Here is a 7,076-nt window from a genome sequence, read left to right as displayed (position 1 = left end):
AACTCTGCAAGTCCTCCACAGAGCAGAATTAGGTCATCTTCACAATGTCTCCAACATTCTTTACCCTTTTTATGATGTGAGCCATTTCAGATTCCGAATGCCCAGCTCTGGCTCTTCAGTGAAGCTTCCAAAACCTCTCACATTGACTCTGGGCATTTGTGGCCAGGTTCCTTAACTGTGTTTTATGCCTTGCCAACTTGGAGCACCTTGGAGCATTTATATTCCCAGGCCTGAGGTGATGGAAACCCTGATCATAAGTCTGTGTGTGTGCGTGTGTGTGCACGAGCACCACGCGTGTCATTTGGGTTGGGATTACTAGCATGATCACAATAGTACTTAGGCCACAGACCACCAGACCATGGGTAGCAGCACCAAGCCTAGTGAAGATGAATTTTGAATTTCAAAGATCCAACATTTGAGGATACAGGGGAAAAGTAGCAGGATGAGTGATGGGAAAGGTAGCCTTCAACAGACAATACGTCAGGGAGATCCATCCTGAAACAGGGCTGGGGTGGGGGTGTGGCTCTGTATCCAGTGTACTCCTGGAAAAGCCAGTCATGTATCTGCCTCGTAGGTCCCAGGACTTCCAGGAGCAGGCCTTCGGTAATAGAGGGGGGCCCTACTGGCCACCCATAGAGAGGAGCACTCTCTGAACATACGTCTCTTCAAAACACCTGCACCTGACCCATGGCTCCAGCAACAGCAGTGCCCTCCTACAACAGAATTAGCGACCAAGCCGAAGATACTGAACAAGCACGCACTACCTCCTAGACAGACGCTTTCCTGGGTTGTTGCATCTAATCCTCAAAATAGCGATGCAAGCAAATAGGATCTGTGCTGTACAGATGAGGACACTGAGGCTAGAGAAGGTAAATAAATCGCCCACATTTCACAGTGAATGAAATGGTAGAGCTGAGGTGAAAATCAATCGTGGGCCCACTGACTCCAGTGCTCTCCTTTCACGTGCAGTACCACTCTGCCTCTTGGACGTACAGGACTGCATCATATGACTTCCTCCTCTGCTAGAGAAAGGGCTGGAGGTAGCATGGGTGGTTGGTGCCTAGAGGTAAGAAGGAAAGAGGAGGAAGACTGGATGCTAAAGATAAAGTCTCCAGTTTTATGGTTTGCTTCGATCTCGCCTGTGCACTGCCGGCTGGGTGTGTCCTGGCAGAGGAAGTACCCAGACTGGTACACTGGGCCCTGGTCTGCACCCAGGCCAACCTTACACCCAGGGCAGAAGAGAACCCCGAGCCAGGCCTCTTCCCACTGCGATAAGCTGACTCAGCAAGTTAACACCACAGGCTACAGAGACAGCATCTTGCAGGACCACGGACTTTCTAACTTTTAAAAATGCATCAAATACATAATCATCTCACTTCAAGTTTGAAAGCTTCATAAGAGTTAGCCCTTCAGGTACATGCCAAACATATCATCTTATGCTTTCCAGCCCTTCCAAGCATTACCAGTAATTTAGGATTATTGAAAGCCCACCTGCCCTTTGCAGACTGCTTGGGAACGTGCTGCTGGTGACCTCCAGGGACAGCCGATGCAGTTCAAACTAAGCAGCCCTCAACCTGATCACAGGCTGGCTTTCCATTCATTTGCAGATTGGGTGTTTGGGTTCAGGGAGGCAGGTCACCAGACAATGATGCTTAGACACCATACTGGCCCACAGAAACATGCTAGCACACTCCGTAACCAGTATGCCAACATCTGAAGAATCTGACGCAGTCATGCTGTAGGACTTGACATAGCCTCGAAGTTAGGCTTTGCTCTGAATTTATTGGGGAGCTGTGAATCAACTTTTTTTTAACTTGAATTTCTTCAATTAAAAAAATGTAAGTATATTTGTTTATTTTGAGAGACAGAGACAGCACAAATGGGGAAGAAGCAGAGAGACAATGAAAGAGAATCCCAAGCAGTCTCCATGCTGCCAGCACAGAGCCTGATGTGGGGCTCGAGCCCACAATGCTGTGAGATCATGACCTGTGCTGAAACCGAAAGTTGAATGCTTAAATGTCTAAGCCACTCAGGCGTCCCTCAACTGTGGGTTTTTTGACAGTGAGTCTGGATATGGTATGCTGTGTAGGCTAAATCAGAGGCACCAGTAAGGGTAACATTGCAAAAATCCAATTTTGACCTGATAAAGGCTTGGGGTAGGTGATTGCAAATGAAATATATAAAAAGTTACTTACATTCATTAATTTCAGCCAATTCTTATTGAGGATCTGCTTTGTACCCTGGAGACTCATTCATTCATTCTTCAACTGTTAGACAAATATTTATTGAGCATCTATTATGTGGTGGGGTTATGCTAAACTCTAGAGACACAGTGGTCACTATCCTTATGGAAGTTTGCAGTCTAGAAAGAAATACAAATATTTCAACTCATAATTACCAGTGTGATACGTGTGAGGAAGAGGAAGGGTAAATTGTAAAAGAATTGTACAGCGATAGAAGATTGAGTGGTATAAGCAGTTAGGAAAAGCATCTCTAAGGAAATGGGACGCATAAACTGAGCCTGGAGGACTGATTTGGGGTCAGACAGTTCAGCTCAGGAAGCGGGGAGAGGAATAGTCCACACTGAAGGAACAGTATGTGCAAAGTTTAGCAGACGAGAGAGAAAGAGTAAGGAAGTTTGAAGAACGAACGGAGATCTTAATATAGTGGGAGCAGAGGACACAAGAGAAGTTGGAAGCAGGTGCCAGACTTCAAAAGGATGTTGCAAACCACAAAGGAGTTCCGCTTCAGTACTTGGGGCTACTGTAGTTTTAATGCGATGTGATCAGATTGAGGTGGATTTTTATTTCTCAATTACTCTCGGTAAAACCTGAAGAAGGGATGGGAGACGAGCAAGCCCGGAGGAAAGAAGGAGGTGACTAATAGAGCCTACGTGATTGTGCACAGTAGCCTACGCTTGGTGGTGGTAGTGGTGGAGGCGTAGGAGGAGAAGGAGAAAAGTCGATTGATTCTAGAGATATTGAAAAGGTTGACTCCTCTAGGCTTGGTAATGAGTCATGTGTGGGAGGTGAGGGAGAAAGAGAAACAAAGGATGATTCTTGGGCTTCTGGGTGTCAACAACTGGTTGTTCCTGGAGCCAATTCCTGAGGTAGGAATCATAAGGGGAGGAGCAGGTTGACAGAGAAGATTATGAGATCAAGTTGAACAGGTTTGTTTGAGCACTTCCAGGATAAACAAGCAGAGATTTAAGTTGGGGTTAGAGAGCTGAGTTTGGAATGCAGGTCATCTGAGCCCATAATAAGGATCTGGAAATTATCAGCATAGACCTGGAAACTGTGGTCAAGGAAGAGAATAGGGTCACAGGGAAGGAACGGGTGATGGGAGGGTGTTTAGAGCAAGAAAGGGTTATAGAGGCAAATTCGAGAAGACTGGGCAGAAACTTGTGTTCAACTAGCTGCAAAAGACAGAAGAAGGAGGTGAAGGTGGCTAGTGTGTCCTGGGGGGCAGGGACAGTTGGCAGGAAGCAAAACATGAGGAGCCACGGCTTATCAGTGCGGGCACATCCGAGAGTGCTGATTTGTGTCATGGCACCCCTCTACAACCCCGACTTTTTTTTTTTTTACCAGACTCTTCCTGTGCTAAGGATAGAGAGATGATAAATAGACAGATGACTGATTGATCAGCCAGCAGATAGAGTCCACATTTAGTGAGCACCTGCCACACGATAGCCACTTTCTCCTGCTCTGGAAATCCAGAAATAAGTAAGGCATAGTCAGTTCCCATAGAAGTCCACTTTAGAGGGGAAGGTAGACCTGAAAACAGATAAAGATCCATATAGCACGGCTTGGCCAATAATGGACATAGATGTCAGGAACATCTCTAAGGGCGTGAAGAGAAGAGTGACCCTTCCACTCCTTGGGAGGGGCTCAGCCTTGGTATCTGTATTAGTTTCCTAGGACTTCCGTAACAAGGTGCCGCAGGCTTGGTGGCAATAAGTCCTTTGTGCTGTAAACAAACAGAAATCTATTCTCTCGGGGTCCTGGAAGCCAGAATTCTGAAATCAAGGTGTGGGTAGGGCCATGCTGTCCTAAAGTGTCTAAGGAAGGGTCCTTCCTTGCCCCTTCCTAGATTCTGGTGGGTCCTGGCAGTCCTTAGCTTTCCTGTTCTGTGGCGGTGTCTTGTCATCTCTCTTGACGTGGCTTTCTCCCTGTGTCTCTGTGTTGAAATCTCCTCCTTTTTCTTATGAGGAGGCCAGTTATCAGGGTAGGCCCACCCTAATGCAGTATGGCCTCATCGGAACTTGACTGCATCTGCAAAGACTATTTCCAAACAAGGAACCAGGAATTAGGACTTCGAACATATCTTTTGGGAGAACACAATTCAACCCATTACAGTGTCCATCTTTTCCCAGCACCAGTCCTAGTGCTGGATACCAAAGAGATGCTCAAATTTTCAGTGTTAAAAAACATTTCAAAAATATTTACTTAATTTCATCCAGAGGCTATAGAAAGGGAGAGGTGCGGGCCTTTGCTGAAATGGATTATGGTTTGTATCTGACACAGTCCTAAGGCCAATTCTGGGGAAGGATTTTACAATTCACGATCATCAGCATTTCTTTGATGAACCCCTCTCAATTAGTAAGTGAACCTTGCGTCTGGTTATAGGGTCTATGGAAGCCTTTCTCCTTCCAAAGGAAAAAAGCAAATTACTTCACCAAGAGAAATTCTAAAATAGAGTTAAGCTTTTGATCATATATGTCCTAAAGCCTTAATATGGATGAGTTTTCCCCAGCACATTAAGAATTCTTCATAGATTGCTATAACTCTATGAGGAGAAATTTAGCAATATCTACCAAATTAAAAAATATATGTACTCTTTGACCAGTGGGTCAATTTTCTAGTCTAGAAATTTGTCCTATAAATATACTCCCATACATGGAAAACAACATAGTTTTTCTTTTTTTTTTATATTACAGTAATTTTTTTCATCTAGTGAAGACTAATTGAATAAATAATGATATACCCAGACAATGAAATAGTATCACACCATTAAGGATTAATTCTATTGCATGTAGCAGAATCTGACTACTTTGGATTTAACAAATAAGAAGTTTCTTTTCCTGGATAAAAAGTGCAGAGGTCGGTGGCTCCAGAGTTGGTAGAGCATATACGATGGCCGGACTTAGTCACTTCTCTTCTGCTTGGTCATTTGAACATGAACTTTCTTCCTCATGCTCACAAAATGGCTGCTATGCACTTAGGCCTCACAGCTGCATTTCAGGCAGGAAGAAGAAAAAGGAAAGATGAAAAGGCTCTCCCTTTGCTTTGTGGAAAACAACAGCTTTTCCAGACATTCCACCCAACCAACTCCTGATTACATCTCACTGACCACAACCAGGTATGTGGCCACCCCGTATACAAGAGATGCTAGGAACTGCAGCCCCCAGTGAACATGACATTGAGTTGGCTTGGAAGAAGGAATAGCAACTTATAGTCATTAAGAAGAATAAGACTGCTCTGCTTATTTTGCTGTGGATCCATCACCAAGATATATGAGGAACAAAGAACAGGGCAACAAGGAGAGTAGGTTCCCACATGTATACTGTAATATGTTCCATGTGTATACTATATACACATATATACCATATGTATACACACATACAACATACTGTGTGTGTGTGTGCCTTTAAACACACAGAATACCTCTGTCTGTCTAACGTATTTCTGAGTGTGTCTAACCTCAGTTTCCTAGGATGGACACTCCGGTTTTCTAGAGGCACGTTATCTCCACAGCAGGTGAGAGACGATCATTCTGCCAGTCCAGGATGAAGTACACATATGACGAAGGAAGGCAGATTGACCTTTCTTTACGTAAGTGGAGGAATAATATGTGTTTATGTGATATTTACAATATCAGTCATGTTTATGAGAAGTTGGTGTGTTGGAGTAACTAACGCATTAGCCTTGTGACTCCAATTTGATATGTAATTGAGGGAATGATTTAAATGTAAGATTTTAAGCTGCAAAGTGTAATAGAATAAAGCTAATAACGAAGGCTGGAATGCCTAAGAGAATTTAAGCCTCTGTATTTATAAGCTCTAACTTATTTATAAGAATTAATTTGAGGGGAGGTTTTGTTCTCTACTTGGAGGGCTAAAACAAAAATAAAAGAGAACCCTTTATATATGTTTAAGGGAATTTAACTAAGTTGTTAAAGGGTTCTGAAGGTAATTGTTAAAATTTACTAATTTTTATTTTATTTATTTAATTTAAATTTTTTAAATGTTCATTTATTTTTGAGAGAGAGAGGCAGAGTGTGAGCAGGGTAGGGGCTGAGAGAGAGGGAGGCACAGAATCTGAAGCAGGTCCCAGGCTCCAAGCTGTCTGCACAGAGCCTGACGTGGGGCTCGAAGTTGCAAACTGCAAGATCATGACCTGAGCCGAGGTCGGATGCTTAACTGACTGAGCCCCCGAGGCGTCCCTAAAATTTACAAATTTTTAAAACAGAATTACATGACTTATATTTTCAAAACCCAAGAAGAGAGTTTTAAAAACATTTATAACTTAAAAAAAAACCTGAATATTAAACGAAGTCACCAAATAACCATAAACTTTTTTTTTCCATTCCCCAAAGTTGCTTTTCAAGGGTCTAAAAAAATCCTCATTGTCGTCTTTGAGGTCTAAATAGCAGAAACCCTCAAATTCTCGCCGGGACTGGCCTTGCTGGCATCTGGCTTTCACACAGGAATGGCCTGCCTTGATCAGCTGGTGTTGAACCCTCTAGCATCCCCACCTGCGTTACCCTCCTATGCCTGTTCTTTTCTACAGCGCCCATCACCTCTGGACGTACTACATAATTTCCTTTTACTAAAAAGTTATCCGTTTGTTTTTACTGTGGTAACATATACATAACATAAAACTTACCGTTGTAACCATGTTTAAGCGTGCGATTCAGTGGCACTAAGCACATGCCTAATGTGGTACAGCTGTCAGTTCACTGTTTTACGGTGCATATTGCTCATTGTGTCTTTGTCCTCTAGAATGAAGCACCTGGGGGGCAGGGGCCTTGTTTTGTTCGCTGATGTTCTCCAACACCTGCAATGGCATGCTCACCAG

The sequence above is a fragment of the Suricata suricatta genome, chromosome 4 (genome assembly GCF_006229205.1).
Source record: "Suricata suricatta isolate VVHF042 chromosome 4, meerkat_22Aug2017_6uvM2_HiC, whole genome shotgun sequence".
NCBI classification, from domain to species: Eukaryota; Metazoa; Chordata; class Mammalia; order Carnivora; family Herpestidae; genus Suricata; species Suricata suricatta.
The sequence above is the reverse complement of the archived record's forward strand: the minus strand, read 5'-3'. Positions refer to the sequence as shown.